The 16,455-nt window shown below is 38.4% G+C and overlaps 1 protein-coding gene across 5 annotated transcripts in view; it reads left to right on the top strand.

Annotated features, from left to right (window-relative positions):
* Nucleotides 1–16,455, top strand: part of JPH1 (junctophilin 1) — a 93,990-nt gene that overhangs the window by 25,558 nt on the left and 51,977 nt on the right. The gene's annotated exons all lie outside the window — the stretch shown is intronic.

Genomic DNA, 16,455 nt, shown 5'->3' with positions numbered 1-16,455 from the left:
GGTTACACAGGAATACATCTAGACAGGTCTTGAAAGTCTCCAGAGAAGGAGACTCCACAACCTCTCTGGGGAGCTTGTTCCAGTGCTCTGTAACCCTTACGGTAAAGAAGTTCTTCCTCATGTTGATGTTGAACTTCCTGTGCTCTAGCTTGCATCCATTGCCCCTTGTCCTATCGCAGGGCACAAGTGAAAAGAGGTTGCACTTTTCCTCTTGACACCCAGCCCTCATCTATTTATACACATTAATCAGATCCCCTCTCAGTCTTCTCTTCTCCAGACTAAAAAGCCCCAGGTCTCTCAACCTTTCCTCATAAGGCAGGTGTTCCCGTCCCTTAATCATCCTCGTAGCCCTCCGTTGGACTCTCTCCAGTAGATCTCTGTCTCTCTTGAACTGGGGAGCCCAGAACTGAACACAATACTCCAGGTGAGGTCTCACCAGGGTAGAGTAGAGGGGGAGGAGGACCTCCCTCGATCTGCTGGACACAGTCTTCTTAATGCACCCCAGGATACCATTGGCCTTCTTGGCCACAAGGGCACATTGCTGTCCCATGGATAACTTGTTGTCCACCAGGACTCCAAGGTCCTTCTCCATGGAGCTGCTCTCTAGCAGATCGCCTCCTAACCTGTACTGGTGCATTTTATTAGTCCTTCCCACGTGCAGGACTCTGCACTTATTCTTGTTGAACCTCATTAGGTTCCTCTTTGCCCAGCTCTCCAGTCTGCCCAAATCACGCTGAATGGCCGCACAGCCTTCAAGTGTATCAGCCAAACCTCCCAGCTTCGTATCATCAGCAAACTTGCTCTGAAGACACTCTGTCCCTTCATCAAGGTCGTTGATGAAGCTGTTGAACAGGACTGGACCCAGCACTGATCCTTGGGGGACTCCACTAGTTACAGGTCTCCAGCTGGACTTGGCACCATTGATTACCACTCTTTGGGCTCTATTGTGTAGCCAGTTCTTAATCCATCTCATTGTCTGTTCTTCTACCTACACTTCCTGAGCTTGCTCACGAGGATGTCATGGGAAACTGTGTCAAACACCTTGCTAAGGACAAGGTAGACTACATCCACTGGTCTCCCTGCATCTACCCATTCAGTCACGGCATCATAGAATGTTATCAGGTTAGTCAAGCATGATTTCCCCTTGGTAAATCCATGCTGACTACTCCTGATAACCTTCTTCTCTTCCATGTGCTTAGGGATGACCTCCAGAATGAGCCGCTCCATCATTTTTCCAGGGATGGAGGTGAGGCTGACTGGTCTGTAGTTTGCTGGATCTTCCTTCTTGCCTTTTTTGAAGACTGGAGTGACATTGGCTTTCCTCCAGTCCTCAGGCACCTCTCCTGTTTGCCACGATCTTGCGAAAATGATGGAGAGCGGTAAAGCAACAACATCAGCCAGTTCTCTCAACACTATAGCCTCTACTAAAAAAAAGTAGGATACTAACTGAGTGCTTTAGCTAGCATGATTAATGGCATTGTGCAATACAGAGTGAGTTTTAATAGAATATATTATCATAGTTCCAAAGGAAGCTAAATATGTGACATTCAGTGGATCTCCTGTATTCAAGAGCTGACCTTTTTGCAGTAGCTGTGAAATAATATACAGCAGAACCTTGTTAATTCACACTAATGACTTAAGAGCCCCATCACGGATTACTTGATTTTACAACTTAGCGAGTAAGGGAAGCATTAATGACAGAACTTAAGAGATGCACACTTTAACAGTATATTCTCTGCTAGTTTATCTTGATAGTAGCAGTTTAGTTTTAAATATATTTGCAATATACGAGTTAATGGACAGTACTATCCTTAATGAAAGCGACGATGTTTTCCTGAAATGACACTTCAGTACAGCAGCCTATTATTAAATATCCTCAAAGAAACAGGACAAATGTACTAGTTATGAGAGTGTGAGACCAGTGAAGTGGTTCTGAAGGTAATAGATGTTGCTTTTTAGCAGTAGTAAAAGTGTTCTCTTCTCATATGTGTCATATCATAGAATAAATGTAGCTAAAGGTACTTGGGAAAAGTTATCCTGACTAGCATAGTAGTACGCAGGTATATATGTAGGTAAAAAGTGCATGAAAAGTTTTATCTTTAAGTTGAATTACTTCTAGAGAGCTAAACTGCTAACTTATCCTCATTCTTAAAATAGTAATTTGCAAACTACAGGCTCATTGAACATCTTCTTACATGTTCCAGTAAATTCTTTAGTCTTCAAAATAGAGAGTAAACATCTCCATTATGAAAAAATCTGCAATTTTTTAATGACCATTTTTTTTTTGGTCTACATTGTGTTTCCACGTTAAGTGCTGTTAAGAAGTCAGTTTCATTATCGGCAGTGTGTTCTTAAATGAGCAAATAAGACTTTTTCAGTAAGCCTTAGAAAATGACACTGAGCCATTTAGTATTTGTTATGCTTTTAGTAAAAGAAGGAGCTGAAGCCTCCCTGTATTGGAAATGTTATATGCACTTGTTACTGTGCATTGGTGTGTCAGCAGAGAAGTCTGACTAAATAAGGCAATGCATGAGTAGAGCTTATCAACGTTTGACAGGAATACAGTCCACTAGCAGCTGATACAGTAGCCCATCTTTTCTGTGCTATCGTTGGCTCTCTGTGCTGCACAGAGATGTACGTTTATTGTCTGCTCGGCTGCTGATTGTGCTGAAAACTTAGCCCTCCACCTTTTCTTTTCAGTTAATTTATGCTAGAAGTCATACAAATGAGCTGAAACCCTTAAAAAGCCAAATGTATTTATATTTGTATTTATGTAAAAATGTATGTGGAGTCATCAGCTTTCAAAGTTTAGGGAAGAAGTGTAGCATCCCTTCTGTTTCTCTCCCACCAAATAGTCTAGAATGAGTGAGTATTGTTTGATAATATAAATAAAAACCAGGAAGCTTCGTGTATATGGGTGTCCTTCTAGTACTGCTGTGCACTAAAAAAATGCTTGTAAGAAGTATCCGTAACATTATGAAAGCAAGTCCTGACTGATTTCACCTTCCTCGCTCTGAGGGACTGATACTGCTCAAATGGGTGGCTAAGCTCCCAGTGACCTTTCTGGGAATAGTATTACACCTTGCATGTTTGTAGGTGCTTTTAAAAAATTCCAGAGTAAAATACCCTTAGCATTGTTTCAGTATCAGTTTTCCTGTTAAACTGAGTTTTGTTGTCAGATTTTGTCCCTGTGTTGTGCAAGAGTTTGGGATTTGAAGATTTTATGAATAAAGTTATTAGGCCAATAAATAATCTTTAAGATCTGATGGTACCTGGCCTGATACAGAATGTCCCAGAACAGTCAAACTGGTGACCTGCAAATACTTTTTGATACTGGGAATGAATGTAAATGTTTGTTCATGTATGGCCTTTTTCAAGGGATTTCTGAAAAATATCAGACATTAAATTTCTATCATTCCTTCTTATGAAGACAAATCAATGATTTGGGAATCCCTCCTTTTCTTGCAAGTTCAAGTCATTAAACTGCAAGGCCAAGGATGTTGAATTATTGGCAGAAGTTTCTGTTACCCAAAGTGATAAATACCTTTTACACCGAGTGGGAATTTAAGACCGTAGCAAAAAATGCCCTTCACTTCCCTATAGCACACTTTGAATTTCTTGTTCCTCCTAATTGTCTTTTGCTACTATCTTCTTAAGTCAGGGAGGGAGGGAGGAAGGGATAGACAGACTGATGGATGAATGAATGAAGAATGGATGATGTACCTTTTTTCTTTTTTTATTTGTTGCACTGACTTTAGTCTTTTCATATTAATCCTTTTACATTTATCTTGAGCTCAGATGTGAACCCCAAATTGTTTTTTACACATGCAGCTAAAAGTAGTCTTGATAAATTTACAGTTATTCTGATTTTACTGTAAATGCAAAGCAGACATTATAAACAACTCCGTATAAAATCAGATCCAGTGTACTTCTGCCTTTCCATCATACATTGTATGTACTTTCTGCCACCCAATACTCGACTTCGGCAAGTCAGTATCTTGCTTATTTATTCTTCCATATCCCATCATTACTGTCTCCCTATTCTCACAACAGCATCATCAGTGTTCACCCCTGCTTGTCCTCTTCTGTATAGGAAGCTAGCTGAGAAATAGAGAGTGCTTGGCATCCCTCTGAGAGCGAAAGCATTCAGAATCTTCAAAGATTGTTATATGGGAACTGCACACTTTGTATGTTGTTCATTGTACTGTATGCAAAATGATACAGAGAAAGACTAAAACTCCTATAGCAGTTTAGAGAAGAGTCTTCTGACAACTTTGGATCAGTCATAGTCCTAGGAAAGCAGACCAGATAAATTTGAAAAAAAAACCACAAGAAAGCTTTTTGCTTTGGTTTGTTTTGTTTTTTTGTGGTTTTTTTTTTTTCTTTTTCTTCCTGTTATCTCTTCCCTAAGCTTGGAATGAAGAGTCAGGTTTCTTTCCTTGAAAAATGACTTTGCTGTCAGGACCAAGAAGGGACTTGCATCTCTGTCATGGGGAGGATGCTTACCTGTGTACACTCTAACTTGGTATTTGCTGGAGGTGTTAGTTTCTTGTGCACCACTTAGTGTCACAAAAGAATAAAATACACCAATTCCTGATAGGGAGTGATGCATGTAATCCTATTGGCTCTGCAAGCGCTATTTGCTTTTTCCAAAGTTGGTGGTTTTCAAAGTGCCTTTTCATCATATCCACTTTTAAGCAGTGCTTAAAAAAAACAAACCCTGCAATTTTAGTTAAGAGATCAATCTTCTTCAATTCAGAAGCCTGGCTTAAATGTCCTAATGTGAATTCTCAATTCAGTAGCACTGCTCTGTGCAATATATTTAACAGAGATGTCCTTCTGTCTTCTGAATCCATCTCTGATAATGGTACTGAAAGAATAAGCAGTTGATAGGGATGCTTGCCATTAGAGCACGTGTGAGGGGTTTGCAGTAGATGCAGGGTGTAATGGACTGTTAGCCACGTGTGTAATAGCTCTTGCACGTGGCTTTATATCTAACTCCCCTCCAAGATAAGAGCGCTTTTACAGAGCGAACAAGGACACTTTCAGGCTGCCTTTTTGACACTTTTCTGCTGTGCCCAAAATACTCTGTTAGTTTTCTAGAATGTGTCTGCAAACCCTCAGTATTGAGCTAGATGCACTATCCCAGATCTGCATGGAAAGCAATATGGTATGTCCATAGAGATACAGAAGCTGTGTAACCCTGAATTTAAGAATTTAAGTGCAGTGACTGCAGAAAAGCATGGTAAAGCCATTAAAATTCTTTAGTCATTCAAAGATGCTTTATCTTGAGAATTTTATTAATGAATTTTATCTTTTTAATTTCTGAAGATAGTTTTGAAAATATTTTAGTTGTTGTAACCATATTAATTATGCAGGCTTATAATTTCACATTTTCTGGTTACTTTAAAGATATTGTAGTCTTTATAAATATTTTCTCATGTTGTTTTCACGCTGCACAAATTTACTGGCTCTGTAATGAAGGCTGTCTCACTTTAAAAAAAAAAAAAAAAAGCAAGCTTGAAGCAGTTCAGGGCTCTGCAAAACATGCCTTGTAGCACCTGAATATCTGTTCATATATAATAGCAGGAGTTTGGCAAGCTATATTATTATGTTATACATTATTAATTATATATTATAATGGGAACTAAACCTTAATCAATAGTGCTTGAACTTTAAAGAATAACCCATTCAATAGCTGTCTTTTTAATTGCCAAATAAGACAACATGATTAGCTTTTGTAGAAGCTTGGTTAATAATGTCTACACTGAAGTTTAAGAAAAGCATTATCTTGGGTTAAGGGCTGTACTTAGTTACAAATTTTTATCCTGTGTCAACTCTCAATGCATTTTGTGGCAGGTGTGTTTGGCATACGTCAAGGACTGATAAAGAAACAGCTTAACTTCAGTACGTTTGAGGGATGTATCCACTCTAGTTTTGTATTGAACAGTAACTAAAAAATAAATGCTTCTGAGAAGGAAGTTTAGTCATCTGAGATGATCTACCTGACCCCACCCATGCTGTCATATTTTCTTTTTAATAATCCAGAATTAAATATAAATGTTTTGACTAAAAAGCCAAACAAGTATATTTGAAAATATCCAAGAATGATTTCACCTTTAAAAAAAACCCTCCAACTTTCAGTCCTTCTGCTGGGAAGATTAAAATTTGAATTATTGGCAGAGTATGATGCCCATAATAATAATAAATGACAAGTGTTAATCGTGGGAAGACTTTTTCCTGCTGTGATGAAACACTTAACTATGCTATGATGAGGCTATATTTTCAGCATCTCATTAAAGTTTATTCTATACTTTTATACAGTTCATGCTTCTAATGACTTCTAAATTCCAACTTTTCTTAGGTGATTTTAACATTACTGTTCATTAACTATGATTTATCTTTTGGATCATTTTATATGTTAACAAAGTGAAGTCCTGCATGTGTGATAGCTCATCCATTCAGAATTTGCTTCATTGGGTTCCAATGTTTACTGCTCATCCTGTAACTCCAGGAGAGAGTCTGTGATGTGCAGATGTGATTTCATCTTCTTAAAATGAGCAAATTTGAAATCTTTCATACTGAAATCTATTTTTAAAATAGATTTTTACTTCCAAAACTGTAGTTCACATTTCTTTATCCTTTTGTGTAGAACAAATAAAAAAAAAATTGACAGAAGAAAATCTCTTTCAATACATTTTACCACCTGCTCAGGTACATTATTGTCTCTGATGAAACTTTTAAGCTTTTGGTGGATGCAGTTTTCAGGTTGTAAACATAAATTGTGCTTTATGTAAACATAAATTGTGTTTAAAACAAAAAGGCACCAAAGCATTTCTTGTATGTGCCCAAGTGCTACTTTGTGTAACTAGGCCTGAGACCTGAAGTGGAATATGCTGCTGCATATACTGCAAACTACATCTCATAGTAAATGAGAGGGACAGGTCCTAAGTGCATAGGCTGTGTAATAAAAAGGCCATAGTCTGTTTTCTCTGAGTAAATCTGTACTTTTCTGAAGATGAAATTACTCCAGATTTATGGTGACTTGTCCTTATTTTCATATATAAACTGGCTTAATTTGAAATATTTCCTATGTTTCTGGTAATGCTGAACTTACCAGAAGAAATCCGATTGCTTTTGTGATAAAAAGCATAAACTTGTACAGATAATTGGCTTCCTTGCAGTAGTTTATGTTGTGAGGTGAACCTCCTGGTATTTTCCATAAGGGTTGTTAACAAACTTGGGTAGTTCTTTTAAATGTATACGGGAGAGGTGTTCTCTGTGAAGAACCTATTCCTCCTAAGAGAAAAAGCAATATTCTCTCCTGTGCTATGAAAAGTATGTGAGGTTTGTAAGGGTTGTCTCTAATGTGCTAATACGGAGGGATACTTTCTCTCTTCTATGCTCAAGTTACAATATACTAAGCAAATATTTATTAACAGACCCTTCGGAGGCAGTGCAGTGTCAGCAACTGCACCCAACACATCCTGGGTAACTAGGAAGCCTAGTTGCTTCCTGCTTCTCTCACAAATACCGCCTTAGTTGCCTCGTTGTATATGAACACCGTATATTCCCTCTTTGCTTCTATGCCCAACGAATAAGCCAAAATTAAAGATACTGATGGTTTTTTAGCACTTAAAGAGCTTCAGCACTATCTAGTAATTATGCTTGTAGCTGTGATTCTGTGTTACTTGCTACTGGGCTTTACTAAGTGTATGACAAATTATTGTAGGGGGTTTTGCTGCTCTGTCCTGGTATTTCACACAAACGCAACAGTTTCTAATTATTTATTCTCCGTGTTTAATCCAGTGCCTTTCTGTAAGATAACAGTTCCCAGGGTGACATTTCCTTTATGGAGCCCTATTTCCTCACCCGTCCGTTGTAGTCCCTTCCAGCCTTGGTGGGTGGTGGCTGGCGGCTGGCCATTTTGCAAGTTCTTTCCATTGTGGAGGTTTTAAATAACCAAGGCAACTGGGGAGACGCTTGCTTACGCTCTCCTGAATTTGTTCATTTTGAAAGATTGGTTGCATTGTCATTCTATGTTTCTGTCCCTATTTGTGTTAGCTTATTTGTAGACCCTGGTAAGATTGGTACTGCGATGTGCACCTGTTCCTCTAAATCTTTCTCCTCTTTTGCGTCTTGTCCTTTCATGAAAATGCAGGGTGAAAAGGGGTGAGGGAAAGAAGATCTGCCGCAGGAATTTCTCTTTCGGGGTTGTATTTCACTTTCAAGTTTTTACCTTTGTCGCTGTAAGATCATGTGCCAAAGTCTTGGCGATGCAAAAGCTAGAAGTTGTTAAGAATATACTCGGGAGTAGGGGTGACCATTCAGCCCATCTGCAGCTGGCTCCTCAGTGTCCTTGAACAAGAGGGCTTGGGAGCAGGCTGGATGGATTGTCTTACTGACAGCAGCCCACTCCTGACTCTCAAGTGTTCTCAAACACAGCTGAGAGTGGGAAGGGATTTACTGGATGGAAATAACGCAGACGGGAAACATCAGACTGGATGAGCATATGTGTCGTACACCGACTACCTCTGAGTAGTGGTAGTAGTGGAGTAGGGGAGTGAGGGGCCACTACTGCCAGGTGCCTTGGTGACACAGTCCTTGCCCTGCCATGGCAGGGCATTTAGACACCGTTACTCTATGGCAGAGACGGTCACTTAGCAGTAGGAGAGCAGGAAAAGCATTTTTCTCTGCCTTTCCGTTCTCCGTCTTCCCAAGTGCCGAGTGATGGGCAGCAGGTTGTTGCCAGGCAGGAAGGAAATATGTCTGCGTACATAGCTGAGGCCCCGCCATGTCCTTCGGCCAGGTGCAGAGCCGTGCTTCTGCGCCTGCACTGATCTGCCTGAAAAGAAAAACAGGCTTCAAGCATAGCTAATTTGGCTGTGTTTATTCTGGAAGATCTTAACTGCTATGCTGCAGCCGTATCTATATCTATAGTGTTCTGGATATCTGAGTGCCACGACAGATAATTACTTATTTGCATGCAGTTTTCATGTGACAGCGTGAGCACTGTTGATCCCTTTCCCCCTGGGGTGCTTTCATGCAGCCATGCTACTGACACTCGTGAGTGCTTTATGTTGTCTCTTTTCTGTAGTGTTTTTTGTAGTGTTTTGTTTAGTTTTTGAAGGTGATTAAACCCTTTGTACATGAAAATCCTCTTTATGTTTCTGTCATAGTACTGCTAGCTGGGTCTTTTAATTTCTTCTTTTTTTCTTAAGGCACTTTGATCAGCAGGACTAGTCTGGCACCTCCTTCTTGTGGGGAGATTACTTTAAGAACTCCCTTTACCATTTTTGCTATACTTCGATGCATCATTCCTGACTCTCTTGAGCTGTCTCCAGAGTAATTAACCAGCTCTGCACAGATTTGCATTCTCTTGTAACTGAATTTCGAGTTGTACTCCCTGTGTATCATAGGTAATGTTATAAGACTTTTTTGCTGGTTTTGGATCACTTTTAGGTATAACTATCATGGCTAACCTTCTGTCAAAAGCTCTACTGTTCTGCACACTTCCTCTGAAATTTCTGCTGGCGATTTACCTAAAGCCATTCATTCTATTGCGGCACCATATTTTAAGCACAGTGTTGGGAATGTTTCTTTCACTGCTCTTAGTTTAGTCATATGTCCTAGATGTAGTATGTGGTGCAGTAAAAATTTGCTGGGAAAATAAAGCTTAAGTGATCCTATATAGTTGTTAGGGCCCCACAGTGTTGCTTTGTGTAGATCCTGCATATTTCTGTTGCAGCATTGACTTTTTTTTTTTTTTACCTTTGTTTGTTTGTTTGCTTTTCCCCCAAATTACATATATTAATATAAACTCAAGTCACATTTCCCTCTTTCTTCCTTTCTTTTTGGACCAACTATTTCTGTAATCCTGGCAGCAGAGTGGCCCACCTTCAACCAAAAAGGCAGTATCTGATCTCCACAAAAGGAACTCTTCAGTTTGGCAGCTTAAGTTGTTCTCCTGGTATGTAGGTAGTACAGATTCAAAGTAGGAGCAGGCACCCACAATTCAGGTTTCACACTTCCCAATTCAGTGTCCTAATTACCAACAGAGACACAAAGGATGTGTGGTACTGCAAATTTTGCCTTTGGCAATGTTTTCTGAATACTGACCATAAACCACTCATCCGTATTTAAATGCATGAATTTAGAGCTTGAAAATTTTTATGACCTGAAACTCATTATCACAGAGTCACTTAAGTCCAGATGAGAGAATGTATTTTGAATATGTCTCTGAGCATTTCCTTTAGGCAAGTTTAAGCTTCCTAGTGTTTAACGTGCTGCTCAGTACCTAATCTGTGCATCAGATTCTCTCACATTCACTATGAGAGGATCTAAGCATTAGGATTTTTACTGCTCATATCTAAACACAGTATTGCTGAGCTTCATAATGCTTTGCTCCTGATTCCCATGTAGTGTAAAATGTGAGCAGTTTAAATTTCCCTATATTACCAAGGCACTTTGAGGATATAGTGTACATGCTGCAAAGATGGGGTGAAGGAACCCAGGTAAAATAATGGGTGGGCGGATGAACTTAGTGCCTGCCTCAAAGGCTGAGTACCCAAAACAGCTAATGAAGACTCCAGTGTCATTGAATTTACTTCAGTGGCTGCTGAACAGTTAGTTCCTCGCTGTGGTCTTTTCATCTTAATGTATGTGAACAGTATGGACAAGTTACACATGTTGTGGTGTTCTTGTGTGCGTGGGGAGGAGCGGACACAGGAAAAACAGTTAAAGTATTGTAATTATACACATCTTTTCTATGACACATGACAAATAACTCCAAAGAAGATTAGGAGAGCACACTTAAATCATATTTTTAAATTAGTCAGAGCAGTAATAAATAATGTTGTGTTGATATATATGTAATCTTTATTTCTTTTAACCAAAAGATTTATTTTAAAATAAGTTGATAGTATCATTTAGGTTTTCTTTTAATACATTAATTACATTGCTGAAAACAAGCAATTTATATTTTTGATTCATTACCACTTCACTGCAATATTTTATTCCTCAGCGAGATGAGCTTTTCCATGATAGCTTATGCTACTGAGGAGGATTTTTAATGAAAATCATCATTATTTTCTTTTACTGGTACTGAATTTCTTGTCATTGCCAATAGGACTAACATATGATGCTGAATGTAATGCTGTAGTACTAATACAATTTTTTCACTGCATATCTTGCAGAAAGAACAAAATACATAGCTGAACTTGAGAATTTTGAAGTAATACTGTTTACATGTGCAAGTAGGAAAGGATGATGCACCCTTCCCCCTTCATTGTTAAGTGGTAAATTGTTGCTATGGTGATCGTTCTTTCCATCTCATCAGCTATAACCTGGTTTTCCACATCAACTGAATAGCTGCAAGCAAAGCATGATCTTTATTAATTTTTTTATATCGGTTAATATTGTTTTGCTACATAGTTATTGTCTTGGGACTTAACATCAGCATCAAGATGCAGTGAATGTAAGCAAGATAGTTCTAATTTTGTAGTACGTAAATCTGTGCACTCATTAAAACAGTCCTCATGTAGCTGCCAAGAGCTTTAAGTGGATTTCTTAAAGGAAGCTTATTTTTGGTGTGTACAGTTGATTATTTTTTTTCATTATTTGAAAGACTTTAAGCTCTTGTAGTAAATATGTGAAAAACTTGGTAAATCTCTGAATAAGGTCTCAGTTAAGGAATTTGTTGTTTGTTAGCTAAGGTGATGAAAACAGGATAGTTGTAGTAAAATTTCACAGGACAGCTTTATTTTCTTGCAGTGTAAATTGGTATGCATGGTTCAAATGCAGAGAGACGCCTGCACTGTGGTGAGAGTAGGCTGGGTCACTGAAGGGCAAAAGAGATGAATGTGGTCTGGATGTGGTCCTATGCATATATGTAACAGATTTGTGTCAAGAAAAAGGGCAGAATGAGAGTGGGGGCCCTCAAAATATTGCCCTGAAGCCAGAGATACCCTCTCTCAGCACCACCAAGAGGTTTTTCAGGAAATGGGCCAGGTGTTATGACAAGCCTCAGAGCCATAGGTAGGACACTGTGGTATAGCATGATAAACATGATTTTTTTAAATACCCTCTTTGCTTTTAAAAGACAGTATTTGTCTAAACTCACCTATGTATTGTTCATTACAATCAGTCTTTCCTTTTCATGTAAGATTTGAAGCATTTAAAAATGTAACCATGTTGTGTCCTGCATTGCTAGACAGCATATGAGCAACTCTGTGTTTCTGATTTTACTCATGTGCTAGTATATTTAAAACATTTTTTTTTTTTTCTTGGTGGGGAACTTTTTCCCCTACATTTCTGTGTGTCATGATCAATAAAGGAGCAAGATCATAACTGTCTCAAATGAAGTTCTCTATTGATTACATATTTTATGGTCCACAAGAGGACCTACACAAGAGATGTGTTATCAGACTCTCCTCAAGTCTATCATTTCATGTAAAAGTATCCTAATTACCATATATGAGAATGTAAATAAGAATCTTGGTTTCTTTTTTAGTAGTCTTTTTGGGTTCTTTATATGAAACAGTATTTTTCATGTCTCAAAATATTGTGCCGACATAGGCAAATTTCCCATTATATGTTCCTGACCTATATTTGCAGTGAGGGATGTTTTGCTAAATAATGCCAAAGATCATCTCTCAGTAGAGCAGTCTCGTAAACGATGTGGTGAGGGTTATAGTACAAACGTAAGTGTGTTACCTATGGAGGCAAACTAGGAATTAGATTGATATTTCAAGTAAGAAGGATATCATGGCACAATTGAAGTCTAGAGGAAGGTATCTTGGATTACTGAATTGCTTAGGTCTTTTGGAAGTACTTACTGCATGACTCCCACAGGTTTAATCCTTTTGCCCAAAACACAGTTCAGTAAGCAGCCTGACAGAAAGTACTCCATGAAAGTAAGGAATGCCATATTTCCTTCCAGCTGCAGAGGATGAGAAGTAAGTTACTGAGGAAGCATGTTGTAAAGTTATCTGAGCCAAAACAGACGTTACAGTGTTCTTGTAGTATCTGTTTGCTTTCCTGACTTTATCAGGTATGGTATTTTAGTTTGTGAATCTGCTCATCGTAGTTTTATGAGCTATCACATTGCTTAATTTCCCATCACCAAATCTGTGTGATAGTACAAACTTGCAAAAGAACGTACCAAACTGTAGGAGGCATGAAGTCCTTGCTCGTATTTCAAAATCATGCAAATAGACCACAGAAAGACTTTGTTATCATGATCCCTTTTTGTTGGGGCAGGGATAGAAACAATCCCAGCATTTGGAGCAAAAACTGTTTGTGAAAGAGAAGCAGCTGCTCCATGTTTTGTTGTTGCGTTTTCCTGAGTCTAGCATTTCCTACATGACCAGAAATAATTCGTCACCGAACAGGAGCAGAGTGACCCAAGGCTCAGTAGCTTCCAGTGCCAAAAGAATAGTCTTTATACCAAGCTCTTTACTTACTCAACCTTCTCACTTCCTTATTCCTTTCCAGAAGCCTGTAGTTTCAAGTATGTTTTAGCCTGCAGTACCAGTACCAGTGAACCAGTACCAGGGATTGTCTGGGAACATGAGACAAGGACTGATCCAAGTACAGGGATGACTGGCTCAGAGTGGGGGAAGAGAAGATGGTTCCTTTCAGCTGTGCTCTTCCTCAGATTTAAACGTACGTGAAACTATAGCCTTGCTTTGCCTGGATTTTTTGTCCTACACAGTCACTTAAAGGGGACTAGTGTGTTCCTTTGTTGTATGAGTGTAATGGGGAATTTGATGACCTGGAAAAAATGTATTCAGGCAAGATGCCAGCCAGAGAAGAGAATCCTCTGAACAGTAGGACCATGCACATGGGATCTAGTACTTCTTTCTGTATTATTTCTCTTTATAATAATTGGGGGTTTTTTTAATGCTTCAATTGGTATTGTTTCTGAAACCATGAAATGCATTTATAGAGTACAAAAATCATTCAATAGAAGACAAACATAAAATCAAAACAAAACCACATTTGCTACATAAAAGGCCATGAGATAACTGTTCTTATTCCCCTTGAATGTGTGAAAGTGTGCACAGGTTGCCCTGTTTAACCCTGCTAAATTTTACTTGTTTTCTGTAGCAAGTATTCTGTTTATTTTACCAGCCATCATTTCAAACAGCTGGTTCTAAATTCTCTTGCATGTAGTGGTAAATAGACTTTGTGGCTATGACATGTAAACAATAATATTTCTAAACTATTTCTTAGTGGTTTGGAATGGATTAGAAAATACAGCTACAATGATAAACAAGTTCCATATTTGAATTTATTATTTGTACAAAAAAGTACAAATTCAAAAATAAAATTACAGTTTTGATTATCTTAAGTACAAATGTGCTGGCAAGGAGACAGTGGTCTCTCATTGCCACTCATATAAGGAAAGACAGACAAAGAAGCTGTTGGGGCCTGCCAGAGAATATCTGTTGCTATAGATTGAAACGTATGGTGTCAAAAACAGTTTAAGCTAGAAATGATAAATAGTGCTTTAAAAAAAAAAACAAAAAAACAAGAACAAAAAAACCCAAAAAGCCTCTTTCCCTCTGGATTCCTCTGGACCTGGTTGAGAATTGCAATTCTGTGTTCTACCCTAAGTGTCAAGGATACAGCGTTTTGTCTGAGTGAATGTACTTCTACCCCTGAATTCAGGGACTATCCTTAATGCTTTTCTTGCCTTCATAATTCACAAGGAAAAGACAAAAATAGCTCATATCAAAGATCATACAAGTACCAAGGAATTTTCTAAGCTGTATTGTTTGTTTTTTAGATTTATTGGTAAAATTTGTCTGAAGATACTTCTTCCTATTTGTAATTTTTATTTTCTTCATCTTGACTCAGTCCTCTACATATACTCTCAAATACTTGCATTTCTTCTGTCTTTCCAGTGTGTAGCAACTAGCTGCTTTCACAGCTTAATTGCTGCTGAGCATATTTTATTTCCTCACTAACCTGTTTGGCTTCTTGCCTTTTAACATTTCTGTTCTCTGACATAAGCCTGCCACTGTTAAGAGGCAACACCATTGTTCAGGGAACTTGCTTAAACAACATGTGCTTTGTTCCTCTTAAGCGCTCTGAAAAAATGTCATCTGAAGGATGACAGAGAAAAAAACTGTCACACCTTTCATAAATATTTTCATCTGAGGTTAGTGACACTGCTTCCGTGTCCCACAGCCTTTCATCCCCGCAAATGATGAGAGAAACATGATTTGCTCCATCCAAAAAGCATTATAATAAGGGAAGGAGAAGTAAGTGTTTTAATTTAAAAAAAACTTGATGCGTAGTAAGTAAATCAACAGACAACACCAACATAGCAATTGTTCTCCTTAGCTAAATTATGTTTTAGCTGTGTAACATTTTCTTTATATTAAATATTCTGTCTTAACTGTTCAAAATTCTCTCATGCACTTTCAGGATAACAGTGTATTTTCCTAGTGTGCTTTGAAAGTGGATTGAATTTTGCAAAATTCGGGAAGGTACTTGATGCAGAAGGCAAGTTGGCCTCATGGATTTACTCCAAACTAATTGTTATATTTTACATGTAAAACAAATCTTGTTCTGGAATCGTTTTCATGTGTAGGAAAAGAGATCACTGAAGACCATGGCACTTGGTCTAGTTGACTCAGTGGTGTTAGGTCAAAGGTTGGACTCGATGATCCCAGAGGTCTCTTCCAACTTAGCTGATTCTGTGAAGAGAATAGATGGATAGTAGTTACCACGAAGTGCATTGGACTGTAGAAGGGTTTAGAGATAATATGGTGAATACTTTAAAGGACATTAAGAGAAAGTAGGGATAACCTGCGAAGAATTCTGTTGAGTAATTTTAGTTGTGACGTTGCCAGTACTAACAGAAAAATAGTGAAGTTTGCATTGGTTATTAAACATCATACCATATTAATTGACTTTTTTCTTCAAGTTTACCTCAAGGGCAGATGGATACCAAACATCTTTCTTAAAAAAAATTTTAAAAAATTAAGGTTATTTTAAGTTTCTGAATTTCAAGCTTCACATTGTCAAAGTTTTTAAAGCTTGTGTTAGATGTAATTCATACGCTTTAATGCAGAGCTATTGTAGGAGGAAAAGTAATTAGCTGGAGGTGGGCTCTTTGCTTAATTATCCCATCTCCAACAGGGCTAAATTCAGCTCTGACATACACTGGCAAAAATCTCATTCACACAGAAGCAACATTCAACTGCAGCACATCATGCTCCAGTCTCACCAGATGGCATTTCTTCTTCAGGTGTGTGTCATGCTAGGTGTGTATGTGCTTCAGGCAGGTTAGACTAGGGGGCTGTTTTGTTTGTTTGTAATACCAGCATACTTTCTGGACTTAGACCTAGCTTAGCCTTTTCATGCTTCTGTATAGTGTCATAAGGATAGAATAGAAGGGGCTTCCTTATTTGCCTCACACTGTCAGTGAGAGAATGTGGTGTG

This window comes from Nyctibius grandis, chromosome 3 (genome assembly GCF_013368605.1).
Source record: "Nyctibius grandis isolate bNycGra1 chromosome 3, bNycGra1.pri, whole genome shotgun sequence".
Classification (NCBI taxonomy): Eukaryota; Metazoa; Chordata; class Aves; order Nyctibiiformes; family Nyctibiidae; genus Nyctibius; species Nyctibius grandis.
The sequence above is the reverse complement of the archived record's forward strand: the minus strand, read 5'-3'. Positions and strand labels throughout refer to the sequence as shown.